We start from the raw sequence: 15,846 nt of genomic DNA on the forward strand, positions 1-15,846 counted from the left end.
CCAGGAAAACACACCCCGTTTTTTAAGGTATTCCTTTACACACTATAATCTGATGACCTTCTTCTTCTTTTTCTTCTCCTTCTTCTCCTTCTCCTTCTTCTTCTATGTTTAATCTAAACTTGTGAGTCAGTCTTTTAGATGTCTCAAATATATAAATCTACTGTCCCTAATGAGTCCACACTTCCTAGTTAATAATTAGGTCAGATTCCTTCTGACCCACTTTCTTGACCTGAAGTGCTCAGCTTCCTTTGTTCTACCTATTCTTACACTAACATCATTGAAGTCCAAATGAACACTCACCTCTTCTACCACCCAGATATGACACTCTTTTACACATCTCAATTACTAAGTTATACAAGGGTTTGCTTGTAGATTATCATTATCTGCTTCTATTGCACCTTCAATTAGAAAATGTGCTGCCTGAGGAAATCTGATATATCACATGTCCACATCTCTTAAAATGCTTTTTCTCTGTTTTAATCTCAAATGAATTCTGTGTGATTAAATGATAAATGAAAACATTATATTTTATAGGGAAGTTCATCCATTAATAGAGATATTAATGTTTATTATATTGTTTTTGTAAATGTCAGTGATAGATTAATAAAAAGTAAGTGTGATTTTTATTTACCTTAAACCTTCAGTTTTTATTCTTAAAAATATGTTTGGAATATAACATTTGTATTTAAGATAGATTTCCACTATAATGTTTTCCTAATTTTCTTCCAATCAATTCCATTCTAATTAATGTGAATAGTGTGATGTGTCTCCTCTTATAATTTTCTGTTGAAAATAATACAAGTGAGAATACTGCATATTCTCTTAAATACAAGCATACATACACAAATACTGAATTTGGCTAAAATATTTTAATGACAACAGGCTTTATGTTGTAATTAAAACACTATTTTTTCAAGCTCATCAAAACTTTTTTCTCCATAGATGATTCTAATATGCAGGTAAATAATTATATTTATTTTTTATGAACTTAAATTTTTCAGGTAATTTATTACTTAACTTTGGCTTAAATTTAGTAATATTAATTGACAATAATACAAAGTAGATTAATGAAAAATTTCCTGAAGCAATTATGCTACCAGAGCTAGCATTGTTTTGAAAATAATGTTGTTTTACAATACTGAAGGGACTGGTCACAATTTTTTTGGTAAGTCTAGAGCAAATGTTGTAAAATGGTATTATCTCTCTGCTTTCAATTTCCATCTTTTTTCCAGTTTGCATCTACTTTTCTGTTTTTGTGCTCCAAGTGTTGAAATGATGATTAGGAATATCTCATTGATATTATGTTCTTAAATATATAATCACTCATCAGCATTTGTTATAATAGTTTTTTTCTTACACTGAATCTATGTGAAATAATGAATATCATTAATTGTCTCTAGTTCATAGAAAAATATATAGAGATTAGACTCATTCCCATTTAAAATATATTTCTACAGCAATTCTCACATTCCAGTTAGTATAAATTTCAAACTCATTAGCTATCTTTTCTTTAACTTCTGTATTCCCATCCCTTAGGCACTCCGCACTGGACCTAACTCCACTTTTCTCACCAATCTTATCACCTGTACTCTTCTCTCTGCCTGGGATTCCTTTCATTTTCCTCCTTATTGCTAAATTCAAACTTTCAAGAGTTATGTTCTCTTCTGCAACAGGTGTGGGCCACTCACTCTCCTTCTGCAACCATCTGGTTCTGGGTTCCCCTCACAAAATGCAGCATGAAGCCACAGAAATTGTCCCTGCTGCAGAGTAGGAGTTGCCAGGGTTGGAAACAGAATGTGACAGTGAGAGATGAGCACCAGAGCTCAAGGAACAGGATTCCACAAGACAGCTACATGGGCCCAGCTGAAAGCTGTGGGCGAAATCCATGAAGAACCAGACAGTAAAGCAAAACAGAGCTGGAGTGAAATGAAGGCATGGAAGGCTACGTCCAAACTGGGTTTTCTTCAAGTTATAGGGGTCATTGGGGTCACTCTCAGAAATCTAAGAATATGCTTTGTCATCAAAAAACCAGGTGTCTATAAGAGCCCAGCTTCAGATACCTATTCAGTTTTGGGGGAAGCCAAGAGGGAGGCTATATCTCAGCAAGCACAGCTGGGAGCTGCTAAGAATTTTGAGTTGAAGCTGTCTTAAACATTCAAGAAAACATAGATTCCAACCATATAAGAGGAGACTGAAGAAGAAGAGGATGATGAAACAGGTGTGAAAGCTAAGAACATAGAATTGGTCATATCACAAGCAAATGTGCAGGGGGCTGCTTTGAGTGTTGTCAGGGACTGCAGCCCCACGCAAGCTACTGTGTGGAGGAGAACCTGTAAGACTTGGCTGGGACACTGGCAATGCGGTTGATAGGCAGGACCCCATAATAACTCCAAGGGCCCCCGGGGGAAATCAGGCCTAGAAGTAGATTGCACTCCTTGAAGCATGCTTTGTTTCTCCCTCAAACTCTGTTAATCTTGTACCAGATAACCAGCTCAAAGCTGGGAAACAAGTTTACAAAATTCCTGGACCCTAACCCAAATCCCATCTGGTGCCATAATGTTTACTCATCTCAGGCCTGAGCAATTCTGTGTGCTCCTGCCCTTGTCTTCTTTAAATATCACTTGTTCTCTGTTAGTTCAGGTTATTGATATAATTAGATTACCTATGCATTCCTGCTACCTATCCCCCCCCCCACCCCCGCGCGTAACCCTCTCAATAAAAGCCATGGAGCACGGGGTCCTGGGGCATTCTCCTTGAGAGAGAATTATCTTCACCTTTCCTTGACAGGCAAACGGTGTCTGGAACGACTCTTTCTTTTATCTGTGGTAAATCAGGGGATTTCACGGGCTGGAGTTCCCCCTTAACTGACACCCGAACACGGACCCTCACTTCAGGACCTGTAGCAGCTAAGAGGTTATGAGCTGACATCGCAGACGGCGTGTCTAAAACAATGAGATTTTTGTGCACACTCATCCCATGGGTAAGGGACAGCGGCACGGTCAGTGTGGTTAGGCCGCCGATGTGTTGGAGATAGAGGGAGAGGAATTTTCTTTAGGACTGTTTTCTGCAGTTCCGTCTAGCAGTTCAATTTGAATCTGAAAACTCTTTGCAGGATCTTACTTTCTCTTCCATGAGTGGTTGCCACCTTCCACGGGCAAGGGTCGAGCATTTAAAAGCCTCAAGGGCACTCGTCGCAATAAAGACTCCTGTGAAAGAACAAGTTAGACGTAGACCGGAACAGAACCCTAGGTGTCCTGCCAGCCACAAGCAAAAGTTCAGGCAACAAGAGGCACCTGGTAAAAAACACTCACAGCCCCACCCCCGCAGCACATTTCCCACCTAGGTTTTAGTTCCCGAAAGGGGAGGAAGCAAGCGTCTAACCTAAAGTAGAAAATGCTGGGTTTTCCAGGCCTCTTTTCTCTCTCCTCCTTCTGCTTTCAAATGTAATTAGGGAGTCTCCAACAGTTAAATAGTTAAGTAGTCAGAATTTGAATAAGTGCTCCGGTCTCCACCTGACTGCGAAGGTAAGAGGTGCATCTTCCCCCTGGCCCGGGACCTGGAACCACACGACCACAGGTCCACAGGTGTTCCTATGTAAGTAGGAGCCTCATAGGGGTGTCTAGGATTATTTAGTAAAACGTGCAGGGACCTCACAGGGAATTCCACTCACAATAGCGTAACTTTTGGTTCATCCGGGGACCTGCGATAGAAAGCTTGGTCAGCCAGCAGTCCAGGCCCCCTGGCTGTTTTAGACAATCAGAGGAAAAACCAAGACACGTAAGAAAGTTGGGGGTAACCAAGGGGTGACACACCCTTGGGAGCCTTTTCTCACAAGCAGTACACTTTGACCCATCACGCTTTTCTCATTCCCTAGCAATTAGTCCAAAGAGACTTACAGGATTAAATAAAGCACAGTGAAGTTGAGAGGAGGTGTAATGGGGCGCAGCCAGGGACCCCCCAAAGGGTATTTGTAACGGGGTCCAGAGATTGGGGGGTCCAAGAAAAATAGATTCCCCACCCCAGGGCGGGCCCGCATGGGGGATGGGAGCCTTGAGCAGGGCCATTGAGAAGTCAGTTTGCATGTCAGTAACAGGATAGCTTCATTCCTCGTATGCAAAAAGGGTTATTTTGCATATCACCAAAGCTAATCAGGAAGGTTTAAAAGACTTCAAACAGAATGTAACTAGGAGGGAGGAGAGACAGAGGCCTGCAGGAGAGACAAAGGGACACAGACTCTGGGGAACAGTGTGAAGACCCTGCGGGAAGAAAGAGGGGAGAAAGGACTCTTGCTAGTGGGTGATGAGAAGGTGCCACATGGTTATGGATTAAGAGCTGGAGATCGCGGCGACGCGGTGGATGGTGCTGAGACGCGCGAGAGGCCTGCCTAGCCGAGCCCCGGACTTCTGTTCTTTTTCTTCTGAAGGACGGTACCCCTGACTGGCCTGACTGGGCAAAGGGGGGAAGGCAGGACGGCGTGTGTGCTGGTGATTGTTCTGAAGGGATTTTGAGGTTTAAGGGTGACATTTAACCATTAATCAAACCTGTAAAACTTTTGAATAAATAGTTCTTTTTCATCAAACTCTGCCATTCAGAGCCATAATTCCAAGGGCGGCAGGCAAAGGACCCACAACCGAGGGGAAGGAGGGTGTCATTGTTTCGGTAATAGGTATCTGGGCGCCCCCAACGGGTCCTCTCGTTCAGTAACAGAGGCAGAGACAGAAAATGAGAACAAAGGCTCCCAGCCACGACAATGCCTCAGGACTCTCTAAGGAGCAACTGGTCTAATTCCGACTGCTCCGACAGCTTCTTAAAGCTACAGGATGTCCAGTTAAAGAACAAAATTTGGTTAACTTACTACAGACAGTGAAAGACTATTGTCCGTGGTTCCCTCATAAGGATTGACTAGATATTGAGGAATGGGAAAAAGTAGGAGAGAAATTAAAGTGGCTTCAGGAAAATGGGATTAACATTGTCCATCAGAATCTTCTTACTTGGAGCTTGATAAGAACTGCATTAAGCTCCTTTACATATTAAAGCAACCCGGTTAGGCACCACTGGGGACTCTTCAGACCCCAGTGAGGGTCTTAAGAGGCTCTTAAGGAACGGCCCTGTGATATTCCTGAAAAGAATGAGGAAAACGAAGAGGAAACACCACCTCCCAAATCTCCTCGCCCATCAGCGCTGCGTTTTTAAAAGACTCTCCCGTCCATTGCCCACTTCCGGGGAGCATTATAGATTGCACCACCCGTGGCCTGCAGCATCGTCCAAAGGAAGCTATGGGGGAGGGAGACTAGGAAGCTTTAGCTGCTTTCCCTATTGTCAAGCAGAAAGGCAACGCTATGCATGAGCCTTTACTTTCTGCAATCTTTAAAGATCTTAAGAAAAGTATTAAAGACAATAAGCTTCAGTCACCCTATACTTTTGGACTTATTGCAGCCATTAAAGGAGAAATAAACTGTTTCTAGCCCTGAGTGGAAAGTGTGGGCTTTTCCGGCTTTTTTCCCCCCTAAATATGCCTTTTCTTCACTCAAATTTGCTTCATTTATGTTTTTTCCTCTTCATTTCATAATATACTTCTTAGGTAAATGTCAAATAATAATAAAACAATGATAATATAATATATAAATAATAATAAACATAAATGGTATAAAATAATAGTAAATAGTGACTATCAATTTATAAATATATATATTTTTTATATGAATATATATTTATATATGTATGTGTACATATATTATGTTCATAATATATGTGTAAAATATATAAAATAATAAATGATAAATATATAGATAACAGTATAAATAAATAAAATTTATAATAAACATAAATAAAAAGTCTAATTATTTAGATTTTGTAAATCTAAATAAATAAATAAAACAGCTGAAACTCTTCTGTAACAGTTAGGCTATGAGAACATGAATAATGATTGTAAAGCTGTTCTCAATCCTATTAAGCTAACCACCACTAAAACCACTCAATTCATTAAGGCTTGCCAGAATATAGGCACCCTGTGGGCACCCCCACTGAATGCCACCCTGCCTCCTTACTTGCTGTGGGCATTTAAAAAAAGAAGAATTAAGGAAATAAAAGAAAGGAAGGAGAAAGAAGGAATTAAGGAAATGAAGGATTGTGAATAAGAGGAAGAAGGAATAAAGAGATGTATGCCATATCCAGGTGTGGCATGGGAAGGAAGGATAATAGAAGTAGAAAATGAGTAAAGGAAAAGTAAACGTGTAAGTCTTTGGAACACTGTAAAATTCTAGACCTAGGAGCTACTAGGTCCTGAGAACAATAGGGTAATTAACTCACTAATCCAAACAGCAGGGTGCCTGCTTCTCCAACACTGTAGGAAAAAAAAAAGTGACACTTTTAAACTCAAGCATTTTTCAGCTGCGCCTGGGGTCTGGGCCTGCAACCTCAGCCTACTGCCAAGACTGATGATGGCCTGGGTTACACGGTAATGGGGACTCAAGAGTTTTTACAAAGACAAGAAATTCAGCACAAGACAGGAATCCCTTATAATCTTCTCGGTCAAGCAATTGTAGAACAAGCTCATCATACCTTTAAGTCTCTCCTTAGCAAACAAAAAAAGAGGGAGTCAGGAGTCCTCCTCTAAACACTTACTAATGATAGCCATGTGTACCTATAATTTTCTTAATTGTGATGACTTGAGGGGCCTCGCCCCTTGGTTTTGTATCAGGATGCCCCAGGAAACGGAAACTGGGAGAGGCTGGTAGAATTGCTAATCTAGGGGAGAGGGTACGCTGGGTATGCTTGTGTTTCAGTCCCAACAGGACCATTGTGGCTACCTGCCAAAAGGGTGAAGCCCTACCATGGACCTCCTATCTCAACCAGTCTGGATAAACTGGGCAGACACATCACATCTAATCAGCTGCGAAATTGCTGGGAGAGCGCCAGGATGCCCTTGTCACCTGCCAGCAGCTCACCTGTGATCCTGACTTCCCCAAGCTCTGCCTCACCCCCTGCAATGAAATTCCAGTCAACACTCTTGGACAGAAGTGCAGCACTGCCTTAGAGGGGGCTTCTCATCCAATCTGAAGGGCTAGATAAACCAGCTCCAGCTTGAGCTGCGTCAACAACTCCAGGACATTAAGAAACTTACTGGGCAGGATGTTTTCCAAACCCTTCATGGTAATTTGCAATGTCTCCATCCTAAGACTTGGTCGCAGGGTCTAAACCTCCATATATGGGTCATGGGTGCTGCAGGGTACTTATTGATCATCATTGCTGTCTGTGCTCGCAATGCATTTGCAAGCTGTTCCACAGAGATAAAGTGAGAGAAAAACAAGTAGCAGGTTTTGTTGGACTCACCTCCATGTCTGCTCTAACAAAGATAAAGGGGGAGATGTAGGTGGCCACTTTGAGTGGTATCAAGGACTGTAGTCCCACACAAGCTACGGTCTGGAGGAGGGTCTGTAAGATTTGGCCAGACCACTGGTAATGCCGTTGATAAGCAGGGTCCAATAATAACTCCAAGGGTCCCCCTGGGGAAATCAGGCCTAGAAGTAGATTACACTCCTTGAAGCATGCTTTGTTTCTCCCTCAAGCTCTGTTAATCTTATACCAGATAACCAGCTCAAGGCTGCGAAGGAAATTTACTAAATTCCTGGACCCTGACCCAAATCCCATCTGGTGCCAAAATGTTTACTCACCTCAGACCTGAGCAATTCAGTGTGCTCCTGCTCTTGTCTTCTTTAAACATCATTTTACAATTTACTGATGTAATTAGAGTACCTACACATCCCTGCTACCTATCTCCCACTTGTAACCCTCTCAATAAAAGCCATGGAGCATGGGGTCTCGGGGCATTCTCCTTGAGAGAGAATTGCCTTCCCTTTTCCTTGACAGGCAAATGGTGTCTGGAATGACTCTTTTATCCACAGTGAATCGGGGGCCTTCACGGACTGGAGTCCCCCATAAAATGTGTCAAGAACAAAGGCAGTGGGAGCCTTGAAGAACAACAGTAATGATATTATAAATGCTATTACTGAATTAACAGTGTAACTATCTAAAAACAAGGATTTTTCCTTTATTCTTTTTTTTTGTTTGTTTGTTTGTTTTTTTTTTTTTTTGGTGTTTCAAAAGAGTAAATGCAGCTTGGTTTAAAATGTGTACTGTTTCTATTATTAATAAAGTCATGGCTTCTTGTGGAATGAAAAAATATTGCTTTATATTCGAAGATGTCACGATGTACTCCTTTGCACAATCTAGTTTCCATCGCCTTTGTTGGAGTCCTTAGTATTCCCTGTCATTGCACTTCATGGGCTATAAAGTTAGGATGTACACAGAGCATGGGCTTAGTCATCTATGTGAAGTAGATACCAAAGGCAGTGTTTGGGCAATAATGGGAGCTCAATAAAATGTTACCACTATTGCTGAATTTAAGTCATGTTGAACTTCTAAGAAAGGACCAAGTTAAAAAGTGTCAAAAGCTTCCATTTTCGAAAATAAGGTCTAGAAACTATTTAAGTATAGTGGGAGTATGGACAGTTGTAGTTTCCCAGGCCTGCCAGCCTGGAAGATGGTGCTGCAGGGAATGATCGTGACGGGGCCCAGGAGCTAAGATACAGACTGACATGCTGTGTGCATGGAGTTCTGCGTGGGGACTTAGGCAGTCGCGAAGCCTACAGAATACATAGGATTTTTATTCCTAACTTGGTAGTTATGAGTATTCATGATTAATAATATAAAGTATATGCTATCATTCCGAAGCTTAAAGGCTGAGAAGTTAGGCCTTGGAAAAGAATTTCTCCAATCAAATTACTTAATAGGAAAGGAAAATACAATATAATACAAAATATTTTCATGACCCTATTGATGTCTAGAGGAAAATAACTGGAAGAAGAGTTATCAATGTTTCTTCCTCTTTTCTACTTTATATTTTGCTTCTCTACTCATCTAACAGTTTCATTACTATGAAGGAGTTTCTGTCTATACCCAGATATTCAACCCCTCATCTCAACTAACTTATCAAAAGCAAAAGTATTTTGTGTAGTCTGTAAAAAAGGACTCCTAGTTGGAAAGTGGAGCTACTCTCAATACTCATGTATGTATTGCAATAAATACACATTACTTTTCAAGTATTATTTCAGTTGCCAACTTTACCCTCTAGAATTTATTTCTTAAATGTATGAATGCTTTTTATACAGAATATTTATATTAGAAAAAATAATTTTATTTTATATTTATATCAAAATACTTGAGATCTTATTTAAAATTATATTTTCTATGTGCTTAGATTATATTTATAGGTGAACCAACAGGCTTTGCAACTCACCTCTGCACTAAAACTGTTCTCAAAATCATCAACACTGTCCATGTTGACAAATTCTATTGTCTGTTCTCAATAAATATTTTATAAGTCATATTAGTTAAGTTGGACATATATAATACCATTGATAGCCATTCTTCACATAGTTTTCAGAATAGTACATTACATTATTTTTCAACTTATCTTTATCTAGTTTTTTCCATTTCTCTCAAGACTGCTTACTATTAATTCTTGGTTTTCTTCTCTGTTTATAAGTAACCTCTTGATGATTTCATTGGCTTCATTGTTTTAAACATGGCAAAAGCTGATGGCTTACAAATTTGTATCTCTAGCTTGCATATCTAATGAACATCTCAAACTTTAAATATTCCAAAATTTAACTCCCATTTTTTCCTCCCAAGCTTATTTTGCCATAGCCTTCCAATTTCTGTTGATGATAACTTCATCCTTCAATTGTTCAGAAAAACCGTGAAGTCATTTTTTTCTGTTACCTACCATATCCATCAGGAAATATTTTTACCATTCAGGTTTCGGCCATTTATTTAAATCTCTCCACCTCAATTTCTTAACCCTGGCCCAAGCTGTTGTCACGTCAAGTGCATGTCATTGCAGTAACACCAGGTCCCAGGTTCTATCAGTGTTCTCGACAGTCTGTTCTTAAGATGGATGCTGCAGTGGTCCTGTAAAACATGAGACAATCCTTGCCCCTTCTCTGGCCAAAACCAAGCAATGACTCTCCATTTCGCTCAGAGTAAAAGCTAATAGCTTACCATGACCTAGAGCAGGAGTCCCCAACTTTTTTGGCACCAAGTACCATTTTTATGGAAGCCTGGCAGGGGGAAACGGAGCTCAGGCGAGCTTATCTACCAGCCTGATTCCTAACAACCTGCTTAATCATGGCCTGAGGGTTGGGGAACCCTGACCTTGAGTGCCTTGCAAGATCTGACTCTGCCATGAATTGGATTGTAGCCTCCCACATCCCCCCCATCCCCTCCCCCCAAATTTATCTACTGGATCCCTTACCCTCAATGTGGTGATACTTGGTAATAGAGCCTCTATGAGATAATTTAGGTGAAGTCATGAGGAGGAGGTCTTTTTGATGCAATTACTGCCCTTATTAAAAGAGACATCAGAGAGTTTGCTTGTTTTCTCTGCCATGTAAGGATACAGAGAAGAGAACCACTTGCACACCAGGAAGAGAGCCCTCACCAGCTCAACAATGCTAGCATCTGGATCTTGGACTTTCAGCCTCCAAAACTGTGAGAGCATAACTTTCTGTTGATCAAGCCATGCAGTCTATAGGTTTTTGTTATGGTAACCCAAACTGACTAAGATACATACGTATTAGCTGTCTAAATTATTCTCCTTCATCTCCTTTACACCAATCAGAACCTCATTTTTCTTTCTAAAACTACCAAATATGACCCTGTATTAGAATCTAGTTCTACTTATACCATCTGCCCTAAAATAATCTTTTGGAAAACATTCACTTGTCTAAAGATTTCATTTCTTTCAAGTTATTGTTAAGATCACACCTTCTCAGCAAAATCAATCCTGGCTGCCCTATTTTGTACTACAATTACCCAGCACATCTACACCTGCCCTTAAGGTTCTCTAACCTCCTTACTCTGCTCTATATTTTTTTGTTTTGTTTTGTTTTGTTATTTCAAGAACATACAATCTTCTAACCATAAGGTATCATTTACTGATTATGTTTTTTACGAAATCTCATTCTGTGCTTACTGATCTGTAAACTTCACAAGGAAAGGAATTTTTTTCTTTATTTTTTCCTCTAACGAATCCCAAATATATATGAGGATATATATCTTTTTCCTTAACGTTTAAACTTTAATGTGTTTTATGCTCTCTAAGGTATTTTTCTCCAAACTCAGAAGCAGATTATGAGCAGATTTCATAATCTATTTTCCTCCTGAAATATTTGTAGTAAGTATTTTACCTACTTTTAACCCTCATTGTTAATACTAAAACTTTTGTATGTCATTAACATCTATTTTAACATTTTTTTGTTAATGAATAAGACATAATCTTATTAGTTTATTTTTATTTGGTACTAAACCTAACGTTTCCTAATTGTGCCTTGCTTACAGCAAAATTGTTCTTATGAATAATTAGAGAGAACATCCCTTTGTAATATATCACAATTCAAGGCACTTGCACATATCTGTGATCAAACTAAAAAACACCCCTATACCCCATGCTTGATCTTAGAGTGATCATATATCACATATGCTATAGATACAAATCCAACTGTGTGAATTTCAAACACTACAATTCTCTTTGACCCTCTTCCAAATAAAAGTTAATTTCATTTTGCAATACTTATATTAAAACTTTTTCTCAAAGTCTCTGTTTAAACTATTCCCATGAAGTTGATTCTTCTGAGGACTTAAGTCCCTGCCTGAGAATGAAGACACTTCATGAAGGACGTAAGCACTTGTAGTTCATGTATAATGCTCAAATAACATTTCGGTGGTTCAAAAAAGTTGTATACCTGATGCCAACTATACTCAGAGAGCTTGACTTAGGTACCAGGCAGGAAGAAACAACAGGATCCTGGGAGATCCAGCTCCTTGCTTTCAGGCAGGTGCATGTTGAAGCTATTCAAGGCAGATTATTTTCTAGTTATTGTTCTGAATATTCCATGTTCATGTTTTCTTCTCTTTAAAATTACACATAGCAGTTGTTACAGTGCCATGCACCTTGTGCAGTCTAACACTTCCTGGATAGAATAGTTGCCTTGGATAATTTTTGCTGTTATTTGTTAAGTATCCATTTAGCAAAAGTTAATGTATTTCATTAGCTTTTTAAATTGAAATAAGATTATCATTCTACTAGTTTAAATTTAGATGTCACAAACAAACAAAGATAGGTAACATTCAAGTGAAAACAAATCACTTATTAAGAGTCAGGTCTCTGGTTGGGTGGCTCAGTTGGTTGGAACATTGTCCTGTTCACGAAAACATTGCAGGTTTGATTCCTGGTCAGGGCACATACGGGAGGCAACTAGTTGATGTTTCTCTTTCACATGGATGTGTGTGTGTGTGTGTGTGTGTGTGTGTGTGTCTGTGTGTGTGTGTGTCTCCCTGTTCCTCTTTCTCTAAAATCAATAAAAAACATATCCTAGAGTGGGGATTAAAAAGAAATTAAAAAAAAAATCAGAAGAAAGTCAATCTGGTTCTGCCTTTGGAGACTTGCTACCTTGGACACTTCCCTTCCTTGTTAAAAGTTAAAAATAATATCTACATTTATTACCATATTGGATTGTTGTATAGATTAAAGAAACCAATGCATCTGACATGCCACATAATCTACAGGATACTAGTCAATTACAAGGCCTTTAATCATTTTTGCTTCTATGTCCCTGGCAGAATTTTGTTTACATAGCTGTTATTATAAGATTCAGGGAATTGTTTCTTAGTACTGAATGTCTCTCTTTTGCTTCCCAACACCAAGGTTGTCAACTACTAGAAAGCACAGGCCTTAATTTATTACGTTCCCTGAATGTAAACAAATACAATGCTACAGATGTAATAGTCAATAAATTAAGTGTGGAATAAATGACTAAATAAAATACGTAGATATCCTTGCTGATTGTTTGCAATATTAATATGTTACCATGTTAAGTTGGAAACAGAAAACAAAGGCATAATGAGAATAATTCAAGTTCTGTGTTTCTAAATTTCAATGGTATAAAATACCCATGATATAAATCTGTACCAAAAATATTGTCAACACAAGTTTTAGAGAGAATAACAATGCTTTAAAAATATTGTCCCAAAACATTCTCAAAACAGTCCATATTATTATTTGCGATTATGTCTGCTTATATACCAAAGTACAGTACATTTTATTCTGATTGTGATGAAGACCAGGGTTCAAATATTAAATCAGTCATATTCTAGCTATTTAATGTTGTGAGACTTTTTTTAATCCTCACCTGAGGACATGCTAATTGATTTTAGAGAGAGGGGGGAGGGAGGGAGAGAGAGAAACATTGATGTTAGAGAGAAACTTGGACCCTGACTGGGGACTGAACGTGCAACCTAGGCATACACCCTGACCTGGAATTCAACTCGTGATCTTTTGTTGTACAGAACAACTCTCCAACCACCTGAGCCACACTAGCCAGGGCTAATTCTTTGAGACTTTTATGTTTCATAGAGGACATGGATGTCTTACTACTTAATTTAAAGTATTGCGAAGTGTTGTCCTGTTTTGTAACCACCTCGATCCATTGGTTCAAAGCTTTGCCAAGTCTTCTCCAAACATTGCTTGAATTCATGGTAATTTAGGAAATTTGAGGCAAAGAATTCAGCAACAGTAAAAACACAGAGTCTGTTTTAGCTAAAAGAGATATAAGACCAAGTACCACTTAAAATATTTGCATACACTCACGTTCTCACCATCCTGAGAGAAGCATTTTAGGTCAATATTACTTTCATGTTAATAAAATAGAAAAGTGTATGAACAGAAATCTTAGGAGGTAGGACTATCCAGATGCTGACAAAATTGTGGTATATAACAGAGGAATTCCATCCTGAGTTTCTGCTTTCCTCAGGCGAGTTGTAATTCCATATGCAATATTCATCAGGACCCTGACCGGAAACAGATATTTTTGGTATATTTTGAGGAAAGTTTGCACCATTGATAAAGGCATGGGAAGGGTTTAGAAATAGCAGGAAGGGGTTGTCAGTACGTCAAACCTAGTGCCACGAGGGAGCCCGTCACAGAGCCTGAAGGCGCAAGGGGAGCGCTGACTGGAACCTGAGAGGACACTGGATGGGGAAGGCTTTCTCACTCAAGTTGTGTTCTTTGACACAGTAATGCAGCCATCCTGTCACCACCTCTTTCGGGTCAGACACCCAAACCAAGGTCCTGCCCTGTGCCGTTCAGACCCATAGAACCAGGCTGAGTTTGGTAAAGTGAAGCAGGAACTTTATTATTTGATTAAGGAATAGAGAAGGGTGAATTCATACTTAAGAAATCTTCTCCCTTTCCTTAGGTTTTGGGGAGGTTTAATGCAACTAGTGAGGTAAGCTGGAGTGAGGTGGGGACTCCTTTGAAAAAGAGCAGCAACTTCGGGAGAGAGTCGGGGTATAAGCAGTCCTGTGGGCTCCATTGCACATGGCACTGATTGCACCCAGCAACATACATTTTCCCCCACTGGGCACAACCTTCAGTACTTTAATGAAAATAAGCCTACCAGAGGTCACTGGGGCGCACAGTGGAGGGGTTCTGAACACCATCTCAGGTGACCAGGAGTTCGATGGCTCTGAGGCTGAGCTGTGTGCAGACGCTGGTAGTGTCAGCAATTCATCTTAGATCCTGTGAGTAAGCATAGCTTGGAACATAGTTTAGATATTTGGAAACAGTACGTCTCCTAGATGGTGGCTCAGTGACAATCCCACGGTGACGCAGTAGATAGGAAGCTAGGGAATACAAATCCTTACTCCTCTTGTCTTCTGTGTGGCATACTGTTTCCTCACAGTGAAGACAGAGGACTAGGGTCCCACTGATTCAGTCCGTAAGGGTCATCCTCCCTGGACACAGGCATCTGAGAGGATAAGGGGTGATGATAGGGGCCAAGAGAAGGTATCCACCCACATTTTCCTGGAAACTTTGCGTCCCTCGTCTGCTCCTTTTCTCTCTCTCTCTCTCTCTCTTTTTTTAAATCCCAGTATTGCATGTATTCTTTCTGTATCAACAATCAGCTTTGTTCATCAGGAAACTTCTTTAAATGCATCTTCACTATCACCTAGAACTATATTGAACTGCTTTTCACATAGTTATTTGATATTCTTCAATAATGGAACTAGTTTTATTACCAGCCCTTTCAGGGCAGAGATCCAAACCAAGGCCCTTCTGCCCGGTGCTGTTCACACCAATAGAATGAGACTGACTGAGTAAAGCAGAAGCAGAAACTTCATTCTTTGATCAAGAAATGGAGAAGGGTAAGCTCACACTCCAAAAGCAACTTCTCCCCACTGGGAAGGAGGCTTCTGTGTTTATAGGCTGTGGAGTGGAGTGATTAAATTCTTTTAGGCATGAGTAGTTACTCTTGTGTCGCACTCAGCCCTTCTGCACACAGTCCTTTTTGCACACAATGTCTCATTGCCATCTAGTGTTTTGCACTGGGCACCTTGGTCTTTGTGGTTGCCAGGAACATTTTACAGTTCCTGCGAGCAAGCATAGCTCGTGACCTCGTATAGGTACTGAGAAACATTAGGGTCTTTTAGATGATAGCCCAATGACAGTGTCAATCAACATCAAGAACAACATTTATCAGAGACATTGTGTCTAAAAACTATGGACACTGCAGAGTAACTTTAGATAATTTTTCCAGAAGCTCCAGTCTCTAAATGTGTCTTAAATATCAGGATGATTAGGAATGTTTATTAACCTCTTCAGAAACATCATTTTTATGTGATTTGACATGTTTTTTCACAAATTATATGCAGTTTAAGTATATGGTTTCAACAAAACCCAAACAATTTCACACATCGATCTCTCACTTTAAGACAAATCTAGCTTTT

At 39.7% G+C, this 15,846-nt stretch overlaps 1 pseudogene; it reads left to right on the forward strand.

Moving 5' to 3' along the window:
- Positions 1-1,729: 1,729 nt before the first annotated feature.
- Positions 1,730-8,025, forward strand: LOC129072470 (nascent polypeptide-associated complex subunit alpha-like; annotated as a pseudogene).
- Positions 8,026-15,846: the final 7,821 nt, after the last annotated feature.

The sequence above is a fragment of the Pteronotus mesoamericanus genome, unplaced genomic scaffold (genome assembly GCF_021234165.1).
Source record: "Pteronotus mesoamericanus isolate MK-2021 breed Mesoamerican mustached bat unplaced genomic scaffold, CSHL_Meso_final contig_32, whole genome shotgun sequence".
In the NCBI taxonomy this organism is placed as follows: domain Eukaryota; kingdom Metazoa; phylum Chordata; class Mammalia; order Chiroptera; family Mormoopidae; genus Pteronotus; species Pteronotus mesoamericanus.